The sequence below is a fragment of the Lynx canadensis genome, chromosome A1 (genome assembly GCF_007474595.2).
Source record: "Lynx canadensis isolate LIC74 chromosome A1, mLynCan4.pri.v2, whole genome shotgun sequence".
NCBI lineage: Eukaryota > Metazoa > Chordata > Mammalia > Carnivora > Felidae > Lynx > Lynx canadensis.
The window spans coordinates 119,443,116-119,455,898 of NC_044303.2; the positions used below are offsets into that span (position 1 = coordinate 119,443,116).

Here is a 12,783-nt window from a genome sequence, read left to right on the forward strand (position 1 = left end):
ACAAGGGTCAAGGGATGCCTGAATGGCTCTGTCAGTTGAGCATCTGACTCTTGATTTTAGCTCAGGTCATGATCTCAGAGTCATGAGATGGAACCACACGCTGGGCTCTGTGCTGAGCATGAAGCCTGCTTAAGATTACCTCTGTCTCTCTCACTCTTTCTGTCTCTCTCCCTCTCCCCTGTGTTCTCTCTCTCTCAAAAAAAAAAAAAAAGGAAAAAAAAGAAAAGTCAAGGTGAATAAAAAGATAACTGTATCTATCAGTTCCTCTGCTATACACTTCTAAATGACTTTGAATGTTTAGTCTAAGGGAAATAAAAACCCCTTAACTTGGGCAGCAAAGCATTAAGTTCCCTGGCCATCTCTGCAACTTGACTGCAAACCACTCTGTCCCTTGATTGCTGTGCCAGTCACGGAGGCCTCCTGTTCTGCTTCTTGAGAACAGTAGAATGTCTCTTGCTTTTAGGTATTTAGTTTTCTTCTTCCCATTGCCTTGGGATGTCCTATCTCTGGCTCTCATCCTTCAAATCTAAGCCAACATTACCTTCCCAGAAAGGCTTCCCTGGTCACTTTAAGTAGCCTTCTCTCTGCTACCTTTACTCCTATTACCTCACTCTGTCACTCACTTTCATGGCTCTTATCAAAGTCTGAAGTTATTGTTTATTAGTTTGTTTGTCATCTGTCTAGGCTGCTGTAAGTACCTTGGAAGCATGACCTTGATTTGCTCAATTTTGGATCCCAAGTGCCGAAAATAGTACCTGGTTTTGGTTGAAGGACAATTGCTCTGACATCTAAATAACTGATTGGAGGAGAGCAAGACTGGAGTGGGGAGAACACTAGGAGGCTAGTGCACTAGTCTAGGGGAAGGGTGATGGTGGCTGTGACCAAGGTGAGGGTAATAGTGATAGGGAGATACAGGTGTATAAGAAAGATCTTCAGGGTATAGAATCAGTAAGGTTGGGTACTTGGTTGGATACAGGCGATCTTAGGTTGGTATCAAGCCTTCCTTCCTCATAATGAATTTCCCAAATAGGATCCTTCCTATGTAAGTTTTTGTGACTAATGAATTGTCAGTGAAACCAGCCTGCTACTGAGCACAGGTGATTGGTAGAGGATGTATGACACCTGGTACCCATATGTAGGTCATAAGTAGGAGATAAGATATTTCAATTTTCCAAGGGCAGTCCTGGTCCTAATTATAAATAATAACCTCATTCCCTCTCAAAAGTGTCTTGATTTAAATAGTAAATTAGATGGTCACACTAGACACTTAAAAGAAGTTATTTCCCCCTAAAATCATCTAGGGGTATGAAGTCTGCCCAACAAGAGTGTCCAGTGTTGAGTGGTGGGCAAGCCAATAAAATCTAATTTCTAGGAACACATAAATAGTAGGTGAACAAACAGAATGGGCAACTCTGTACATGAGGTGCAGCCTCTGTCTGGGAGGCCAGGTGCCTATCCTAAAGCTATACTTCTCTGTGAGTAACAGTAAGGCTTACAGACTCCCTCCCTCCTTGATCCCAGCTAATCCTTCTGGCTACTTATATTACTGAGAGTCCTTTGAACTAACCTCTTCCTCAGCACTAATGAGCTTAAATTACAAAGCTACCACTCTAAGGCAGCAATGTCCAATGGGAAGTATGTATGTCTTGCAAGGATTTGCCTCTCATCTATAGGAAGATACACTAGAAATTTGTGATGCAATATGGCAGTCTCTCAACCTGTGATGGTCAAAGAAGCCAACAGGACCCAAGACTTGACCTCATGGTATATATAAGAGCTCACACCTGGCAACCATGAAATGTTGAAGGAGGGCTGAAAATAAGCTTTCCTGATGACTGCGAGCAGCAAAGTCATAGACATAAATCTCTTAAATGCATCCACAAATCCTAGGCTTTGAAGATATTTCAAACTTAGAAGCTAAGAGTGATTTTATAAGTGGTAACTTTAAGGCCACGTGGCTCAGTGTCTTCAAAATCAATATCAATGTCTATGTTTCTTAATTGTTGGTCTGAACTTTAAATGGTCCATTAGTGTATAAATTATAGGAGTTCCTGTACCTTCCCTCCACTGATAGTTTTTTGTTGTTGTTGAAAAAAAATGATACTAGTTATGACTCCACCAGGCATCTCCTTAATACAAAAACTGGGGATAATGTGATATGATGTTTAAGAATGCAGGTTAAAGTTTCTTATCAGTGATCCACTGTTCTAATTGAGAAAGTACTTTCTATGACCCCAAACTGGAGCTTACGCAGCTTCTTTTGCTAATATCCCATAAAATGTTACAGGGGCCCTCTTTGCTCTTTCTGTTTGCCAATGGCCACTACCCAGAAAGCCATAGTTGGGATGGAAGATAGGTCTTTGTCCGAGTGACAGAAAGTGTAGAAGTTTTCTCAAAGTATTCCCTACACGAGGAGATGCCTTAACCATAACTTGATTCACTGGGAGCCATAAAATTTGATTGATAACCAGCAACTTAAAATAATTTGAGGTCTACAATGCAATGATATAGCTTCAGAAATTGAGAAAAATACTAACACAAGTCTGTCCTAAGCCCTGGAGATTCCGATGACTTTCTACTAAAAACAATGTACGGTAATATAGTATATAGTAATGCAAAGGAAAACAAAAGGAATATGGGGCTACAAGATTTAAATCCAATAAAATATCCAGATATTTAAATCCAATGAAAGTATCTAATTATTGTCTAGGTTTACCAAAGTGTCATTGGAAAAAGCAGTACTGACATTTTCTTTTATTCTTTCCTCATTTTTTTTTCCCTTAAATTAAAACTCACTGCAAAAAAAGCCTCTGGCTGGGCTCTGAAAAACACTATTCATTTTTCCCCCTGACCTGATTAGTCCGAGTGTCTTTCGAACTATTCGTTTTCAATTTGCACCACTGCCAGAGAGAAAGGCCCTCAAATTAATGGTTGCATTGATTGTTTATGCCTCCAGAGGAACATTAAAAATTTTCAGCAATGCTCAAAGAAATGCTGATCTTCTGAAAGGATTTTTTAAAAATTAAGAGTTTTGGGAACTTGCCAAAAGTGTGTTTAAAATTCCACTTACAAGGTTGGCTGCCTAGTGAGTTGGAATGGTGAAGGTTTTGTCATTTCTTAGAACAAAAAGCTTCAACCTTGGATTCTGCGATCCTTAGACCCACCAGTAGAGGGGTCTTGATAGAACTGCAATTCTGGCTCAAATGTAGGGCCCATTTACCACCCTGGCTTCCCCTTAATAACAAATGCTACCCCACATCACTTCCCTAAGTGCCCTTCCTGGGTGGTTTCTCCTCTTTGCCTTGGCTTCTGGAAGTTACACTTAAGAAAAACTCAAAAGGTTTGGACAAACATTGGCCTGTTCGTTTGGCAAAGCAGGGATGGGAATTTGTGCAGAGTTTTTCTTAGGCAAGTTTCTCTTCACTTCCTGCCAAAGAAGTTCTCATGCTGTGTCTCAAATGGAGGAAGGTGACAGATGACCACTCATTCCTTCCTACATGTACTCTAAAGAACTGCAACAGGTATTTGTAGCAGGGTAAGGACCACATTACGAGAAAGCTCACTTTCATTATTGGTCTCCTATTTTTATATTGGCCAATACAATGATAGCCTATTCATGATAGCAGCACACACAAAATCAAAGCTCACTAAGGACTAACGAACAAAGTTCAGGGATAAGAAGTAGAAATACTTTCTTCTTTTTATTGGGGTTTGAGGGCTATGGTTTATGCCATGGTAACTGAGATATCATTAGATACTGAAGTAGTTCCCATTATTTTAAGTGATACTAAATGCTCATCTTTCTCAATCCCATCTCATGTCCAAAACTTTCTTATGGGTGTCTGAACCAAGCAGTCATACTCTCAAATGCCCACATGCCTCTTTGGAAATGCTTTGACCTGGCTTGGCACACAAGAGAGGGGTCTGTCCTAAATGACAGCTTATTTGAGCGAGTTATAGCAATATAAACAGGCCTGGTTAAAACCAAGAGCTTGTGGAATGCTAAACTAGAAAAGGAAAGGTCAAACTGTTTGAGACTTGGTATCAGACCTGCTGGTGGCTGGTCAACACAGTCAGAATTGTCTCACAAAACTGCCAGCTGGAAAACCAAACACTGTGCAGAGTCCTGGGGCCCTGCACTGATCATCTGAAAAACCCACAACTGCAACTATAACCCACAACTATATGCACCTTGTGCTCCATATGAATTATGATGGGATTCTGCCAATTTCTTCCCTACCCCAAACCACTATTCATAAATGATTGGTGTTGTTTCTTCAACCGTTGTTCTGACCATGTGGTATTAATACTCATAGGGACCTGGTAACTTCCAACACAACCAAACATTCTGAGATTCGTTGTCTACGTCTTTTGGCAGCTGCACCAATATGATGGACCTGTTGTTTACTAGACTCTACCTGAGGTCATCTCCCACTCTTGGTTCACCTCTCCAGCTTTGGAGTTTGTTGTCCTATTTATGCAATGCATGGAATGTTCTCCTGTGTCTTGATTACATCACATTGTTCAGGTCCTTTTAAAATCTTAACAAGCTACTGCATGAAGCTTTCCTGGAATCACTGATTGCATTTTTCAGGCCACAGATAATATCCTCTGGTTCATTTTCCTGGGCAATGCACTCTTAAAGACTGATTTTATTACCTGGTACGGCACATCTCCTGTTACCCTGAAAGCCCTTGAAAACAGTTCTTAATAAATACTTAAGATGCCTGCTAGGTTATCAAACTGGGTTGGGGTAGACTATGTAAAAAGTAGTAGATTGTGTGAGCAGTTTCCCCTGGTAAAAAGGTTATTTTATTACTGGCATGGTTTACAATTACAGGTACATGATAAAAATAAAAAGCAGACCAATTTTCAGTTGGTTTTACTATTGTTTAAATTCTCTACTGACGTTGACATCGGAAGACTGTTCCCACTCCATCTTTGTACACCATTGTCCAAAGCGACTCCAAAATCACCAACTTCTATTTGAAACCAAAGCAATTCTGCAAGACCCTCCTTAATACAGCACTTATTTTACCCAGTAACAGAGATTTCAAACACCATGTACATAGCCAATTACCAAGTCATTCTCACGTGGATTTAAGATTGCAAGAAACACTTGCATTGACTTTCATGCTCTAGCTTTTTCTTCCTGTGTTAATACAAATGAAATAAAGAAACTAACTACATTTCTTAGTCTATAAAATCTCAAACTTACCCTTATATGGTAGTTTTATCTCCACTGTACCCAGCTGAATCTCTTTTAGAGTCTCCCTTCATTTAAGTCAAATAATTCTTAACAAATGACCAAGCTGACTGAAAAGATTATTTTGTCTCTGGGGACTTTCATGAGATCCAGAGCTCCCATATACAAAATCATGTCCAGTAGTTTACCTTCTCATCACCTGCAATAACTCTTTCAGGGTTGTTCTTCCCTGGTGTACTAGTTACAGACATGTAAAGAGCATAAAAGTGTGTGCAGAGATGGAACATGTCAGGACTTTAGGGCCAGACCTGGATGATACACACCATTTGTGGTCACCCTCTATAGCACTCATGGGTGAAAATCAGGAACACTCCACACCCAATAGCAAAGAAGACTGAGGAAGGTTTGGCCAGGAAGAATATGAAAGGGATGTTGGGGCCAATTATGATCTCTACCTTATGACCAGATGGTAAGAGCCATGACCTCAAGGTATGCTCAGTCCTGTCACTACCAAACCTCTTGTGCTTGATACAATGACTCATACATCATAGAATCTTAGTAAATATTTGTCGACTGGATGTATGATAAGTATTGTGTGAATAACAAGGAAAGGACTGAACCTAGAATAAAATTCAAACACTTTAAGTCTTACCTCTAATAGATGGGTTCATCCACTAAAAATCTAAGAAGCAGCTCAGCTGATCCCATGAATGCTGATGAAACTTTATCATTTGGTTGAGATGTTTAAAAACGAAGGACCACTTATACCAATTCACTTAAAAATTGTTCAGTTTTAAGCTTCTAAATAATTTACATGTGCATACATATTTGATTACATAAGCTGTTTGCTGAATAAATGTCAAGAAAAAACATTGGTTTCACGTGGTTTTCAGAGACCAAAGGGAGGGCATGTAAACATTTACAATGAACAAACACAGCCTCAATTCAGTGTCTTGGTACAAGGGGCTTTGGAATAAATGGGAAAAACAATTCTCTGTGTTTTAAGTTTCCCTTGAAGGACCTTACTATTGCATGCCATCCAGAAAGCCTAGCAACCAATTTATAAGCTCTCATAAATCAATCTTTGCTGGGTAGTAGCCCACTTTGTGTTCTAATGGTAAGCATTTCTACTTCTGCCAGAAAGGAATACCAATGTAGAAGCTCTAGAGATGTGGCTAATTCTTGCAGGTACAATAGGAGAACAATGATGACTAATGGGCTACATTCTCAAGATCACAAGAGAACTGTAGATTAACAAGTAAAAAGAATAATTATCCCCCAATCATAGACATTAGAAAACCAGGATACTGCAGAGATGAATTGCTCCGGCATGCCAAAGAAACTAATGAAGTCATTCCCCCATCTATGCTTCAAGATAAAGATACAACGCGCACGCGCACACACACACACACACACACACACACACGCAAACACGCACACATGCACACACATTTTAAGAAAAATGAAGCAGCAGGTCGCTTTTACTTAAGGTTGTGTTCTTTTTTCCCTAATGGACTGATGATATGTTATAAAGGGTTATATAGATAAGTCATCCCACGTCAAATCACTGCTTGAATAAAATATTTCTATCCCATTTAACCAGATACTACAGAATAAAACATAAAATCAACAGGCACTAAAAATGAAGACGAAATAAAAAAAGAAAGAAACCGCAATGGTCCTCCACTTAACCTGCAGAACGTGCCTGATTCTCTTCCATGACCAGTTTCCAACGATTTCATCTCCACTTTGATGTTGGACATCTAGATGACCAAATTTCTAGTTTTAGGTTATGGGACTGCTTATCTTGGAGTTTATAGTTTAAGATCTATAAAAATGAGGAATATAACATAACAACATCAGGACTGAAACACTGCTTAGTGATTATCTGGCTTTAGGGTACATCAGAGTCACCAGCACAGTTCATTAAAATGTAGGTTGGAGGTTTTGATTTAGTGGATCTGGAGTGGAGACTGGAAATTTGTATTTTTTTTACAAGTTGCCAGGTGATGCTGATGTGGCTGTCCCAGGGGCCACACTTTGAGAACTAATATATTAAGTTAATCAAATACCTGATTGGAGATCCTTCATATGTCTGGAATACAGAATAGATTTCTGCCCTTAAAAGGACAGAGTTTTTCCCAAACCATAGATACTTTCATACCAGCACTCATTGTATCTACCTTTATTTAAAATTCCTTTTTGGGGTATATTTAAGGATTTTCTTTTAATGTAATGAAATGCTAGTATAAATAACAGTAATTTGTAAGAGTGTTCACAACATACAATTGAAAAACAAGTGAAATTGAATATTTAATAGCTTTCAAATACAAATATTTATAAGAATAGTAAAAACCAAGTAAAATAAAGGTCAGGCAGGCACAGTGACTCTGAAGTTCTTAACAGGTATGATGGCTATTCTGTCAGTAGAGTTGACAAGCTCAGAGTCAAAAGTCTCCAATGACTTTGTTGTGCTTGTGTGTGTTTTAGGGGTCTCTATGTCCAACAATAGAGTCACATCTCTTGAGGCCTATTTTTTTGCAGGATTCAAACTGCAATTTGATTTGATGGATCTCATGACAATGTAACAACTTGCCTTCTGGATGACTGTTCTCCACCTCAAGAGTCCACCAGCATGGCCTCTTGGAAAGTCTTCCACTGCTCCTTTGGAACTGATAATAGGTTGGTGGAGTAGAAGACCAGGGTGCAAACTCACTTCCAGTTACCAAAAGCAGTGTGACTTGATCACTCTGAAGTCAGTGTTTCTGACTGTCAAATGGAGCTTTTTCTACCCCTTGCAATGATGGAATGGAGTATGATACACGAAGGTGCCTGGAATGTTTTGGCCCCTGGAAAACAGGACCTGAGACCCAGTAGGCCCATCAATCAATTTTTCTAATCCTTTTTTTTCTGTATAGGAAAACTTTTGAAATGGTAACAAAATCGACTCTAGATTAAGCAAACTTCAGAGGGCACATTACTGGGACCCAGGTGAGCCTGCAGGCTAATAATTTTGACATGAGTTCACAACCTTGCTCTGCTTCTCACTGGCAGTGTGACCTTCATAAGGTTAGCTCAAAGTCCCTGATTTTCAGGTTTGTTTCTTTCTTACAGAGTTGTTGTGAGCATGAAATAATTATGTATTAAGCGTTAAACACAATAACACATGGTGAATATTCCATAAATGCTAGCTACTTCCACTGATAACATTTTGCACATAATTTCAGGGTATTCATGGAATTCTTTGAAGTCTATCTACAGATATGTTCACACTTGGGTCCCCTGGATACTGATGATTTATGATATGAGGTATTTTCCATGTATAATGCTGTTAATCCATCACTTGGTGGTTTGCTTTACAATGTATCTTTTTTCTTCTGTGTTCAGATGATGGGTTATGGACTTTGCAATGTTTTTCTATGACCTACTGAATGGAAAGCTCCAATGCAGCCTAGAAGCCTCTGAGTCTTGCAGATATGTTCAAACTCAGCCTGGACTCTGGTGACATGGCCTGCAGTGGTGCCTGTCTTTTCCTAGGAGTCCCTAAGGCATCCTCATTTTTCCTTCTAACTCCTCTCTGGCCTCTGCTGGCCCTTGCACACTGTTGCATTTGTGCTCTGTGACAGCCATGCATAGAACTCAGCCTGTTGACTGGTTTTCACAAGAAATCTGCACTGGGACTCTGGTGAAGAGTCCCATTGTCGAAAGCAAAATTTCACCTTCTTGATTGCTCCATTCTCCCTCCCCTCTTGCTCTCCAGCATACCAAAGAATCTCCTGCCTTGCTTCATTCATACACAGTCCTCAGCCATATCTACACCTGCCTTCTTTTACACCACTCTGGATTGAAAACATGCTTCAACTGGAAAAATCTGTGACAAAGTACGGTAAAGAAAGTTCATCTTTCTTTCCTTTTCTTGAGCTTTGTTTTGTAAGGATGTAGTTCTCTCTAACTTGCATACGGCTAGAATTAGAAATAGACATAGTTTTTCCCCTTGACTGGTTTTGAGATCAAAGACAAATGGGCAATCTCCCAAGATCTGGATGAAGTTTTCACACATCTTAAACCACACTCTGTATTATGCAAGCCTTTTGCACAGACAGGTGTGCATGTGGTGAAGGGGAACCGTACCACAAACTGTAAAGGAGAGCAGTAAGATGAACACTGATTGAGATGACAAAACACAGACATTACATTACAGATTCCACACCAGCTCTCCAGACCCTGTGTTTGCTGTAATGTGAATACATCACCAAGAAAAGCCCTTCCCTTGCCTCTCATGATGACTTGAGCCCCCCAAACCATGCCGTTTGGGCAGGATTGACACTTTACACATCACTCAGCTGAGCTTCTTAAAGGAACATGGGAAAAACCATAATGCACCTGTCATTTTAACATTGGGAATTCAGTCAAACCGCAATGCCCAGTGATAAATCTAGAATGTGAATCAAGGATGCTGATGTGCTCATCTTTCTGTCCCTAGATTAATCTGAAAGAGATTAATCAACTTCACAATTCCCTTTTCAGAAATAACTTACAAGGGTTTGGGAAAGAGCCTGTTTGATTCAGAATAGAAACGTTCATGCGGGTTTCTCAATTTCTTCAGAAGCTCTCTTCATGGAATTCTAGGAGAGATTAGGATTGATCTTTAGGGATGGCAGCAAGGTGCCAACTGAAAAGGTCACCCAAATGGCACTGCAATATGAAGACAATTCTGCTTTCCTGGGTTCCTCTCCGGGAGTCAGTAGTCTACTGCATAAATTTGGAATTTTATTCTAAGGACTGCTTGGGGATGAGGCGTAGGATTTCCAAGGGACATGTATAGTCACATTAGGTGATTGACGAATGGCCTTCTAAAAGACTTGGTCCCATCTCTCTGTGGGGTCTCACTTTTGCAGTAGAGAGAGGGCAAGTATGGGGATCATTTGGAATACTAGTGGTGAGACTGAGTGCAGCCACCAAGGTCTTTTTTCCCTGCCCAGCCTCCATGCAGTTTTCTGCCTCTCTGATGAATGAATGCTGAACAGATACTTAGAGAATCTTTATTTAAATTCATGCTAATCATCAGTCCTTCAGTGGAGACCCTTATGAATCTGGGCTGTGCTTGGGAGCCCTCTGTGTATGCCAGCCAGCTACCAGCAGAGGTTCCGCGTTGCACTGAAGGAATTACTCCCATGAATTCATTCCTTTGGAGGGAGGCTGATCGATGAAAAGTTCAAGAGTTACAACAGCCTCAATGATTTAGGTTTATCATTTTCAAGTTCCCACTGACAGGAACTGGTCGGGGGGGTTACAGGAAGGAGGGGAAAGGGTGGAGAAGCCACATGCCTTAGACAACCCAGCAAATGTCTTAATAAATAGATAAGAATCTGGTTCACTTAGCATTTTCAATATTAGAAAGCAAGTAGGACCAAAGCGGGGCCTAAGAACTGCATGTTCTTCCCTACTAAGAGAAAAGAGATGCCACAAACTGATGTGTGCTCAACCTTCATGACTGGTGCAGGAGATCATTAACATTAGGTTGGGCATTGGCTCAGAGAAGGCTATAAATGATTCAGCTGGTAAACATCAAAGGAAAATTGATTTCTCCTCAAGTGCCCTCTACAATATTATTTCATTTGTCTCTAAAAGGTTAGATCGATTTTAATATCCCACTGTCTTGTGAATTCCTATTCATCCTTCAAAACCCACTCAGACACCAGTATCACAGACCAAAAAAGGTGTACCCCAATCTCCTCCTGTTTAGGGCATCAATATGGATTTTCCATATGTATGTACTGTTACTCTCACTATACGGAATTTTCAGGTGTTCATTTGCAGGACTGTCTCTTCTACTGGGTAGGAGTTCCTTAAGTCCAGACATTGGTGTCATTTATCTCTGGGTACTTATTTTAACCTATAGTTTGGCACTGTATATGGTCTATACCTACTTAAGGGACACATTTATCATAAGTACAGTATTTATTCTGTAACTTCTGGTGGCCATGCAGAAACATCCTGGTTTCCTTTCTGGCTGCGGGTCATGGGCTAGTTACTCTAATCTAATTAAATTATTTCCTGGATTAGATCATTGAATTTAAATAATTCTCTTGAGGCTGGAGAACTTGCGAAATGATCCAGCCATCTTTTATAAGTTTGTGATACACTTATTAGGTATGAAACCTGACCCACACAAGGCTGTTTATAGTTTTAATTATCCCATTTACTATGAATAGTCACATAGCACGTTACAAAGTATTAGTGCATTTATTGTATATGCCCCTTTCTAAAATAAGAAAAACTCAAAATTCCCTATTACATCTTGCCTCAAGGATTTCAGAAAAGGTACTAGGGACTTGTACAGTATGATCTCATCACGAGAACCCATATCATAGAGTAAGTGTCCTGGTTGATGCTTACTTCAGCAAAGCAACATCAACTACCATGTTAAATTGGTGTTAGTCACTTGGTTTTTATTGTTTGTGTTACTTTGTATTTAATTGTCAATGTATTTGGGATATAAATGTGGCAGAAGCTCTATACATTTTGCTGTTAATTTATAATTTTATGTTGATAATAGTTCAACGGTAATAAAAGCAACCTAAGTACATAAAAAAATTAGATAAATGAATAAAAGAATTGCAGAGCCAAAATTAACTTAAAAAAAACAAACCTTACTTGGTCCTGGGGGACAGCATAAGTGATTTTGTGTCTGATTATACACAGAGATGTATATATAGCACTAGTTGTATATGTAAATATACAACATGTGCTGTTATATTGATGGACACTGCACACATTTGGATTAGTCTTCCTCCTACTTATACAGAGTCACAGAAATAAGTGATTCTTTCCCTCAACTTGTCCTTTCTCTCCTTGTGCAGGGGTGATGCTAATCTTCTCTGTATCGTTCCAATGTTAGCATATGTGCTGCTGAAGTAGGCACACAACTTGTCCTTTTTCTGATTCCACCCCCCCCCCCCCCCCCCCAGTGACCACATGCAAACAGAAGTTCCAGCGGAACTAACGTGATCAGCCCCCCAATGTGGAATGAAGGTAGAACCACAATGGGAACACTTGCATGTTTACTCTCAGCCACAAGGATGGAAATTTAACAACAATACCTGTGATGTTTGTTTCAGACAGTAGTTACACACAGGGCCCAGAGAAATTGAATAAATAGATGAGGTGGGCAGGCTGTAAAAAAGAAAATCATGCAGGATGATGAGGAACAGCTAATTGAAACTCTTCAGTATCAGAGTGAAAACAGGCAGGGGTGGGAGACTCTGATGTGAAAGTAGGCAGTCAGGGGACTTTGAACTTCAACACCAGCTAGTTGTCACTACAATTTGGAATTATAAGTCCAATTTGCTAGATCTTTTTTTTTTTTTTTTTTAAGGTGGGTGGTGGGGAGAAAACCAGGGTTCTGTGTGCATTCTCCTGAGTTTTTTTAAGTTTTTTTTTTTTTTTTTTTTTTTTTTTTTCAACGTTTATTTATTTTTGGGACAGAGAGAGACAGAGCATGAACGGGGGAGGGGCAGAGAGAGAGGGAGACACAGAATCGGAAACAGGCTCCAGGCTCTGAGCCATCAGCCCAG

General features: G+C 39.8%; 1 non-coding gene across 1 annotated transcript; it reads right to left on the reverse strand.

Annotated features, from left to right (window-relative positions):
- Positions 1-12,023: 12,023 nt before the first annotated feature.
- On the reverse strand, positions 12,024-12,131 carry LOC115526368. Its single transcript, XR_003972595.1, has one exon. It is a non-coding gene; the product is annotated as a U6 spliceosomal RNA (small nuclear RNA).
- Positions 12,132-12,783: the final 652 nt, after the last annotated feature.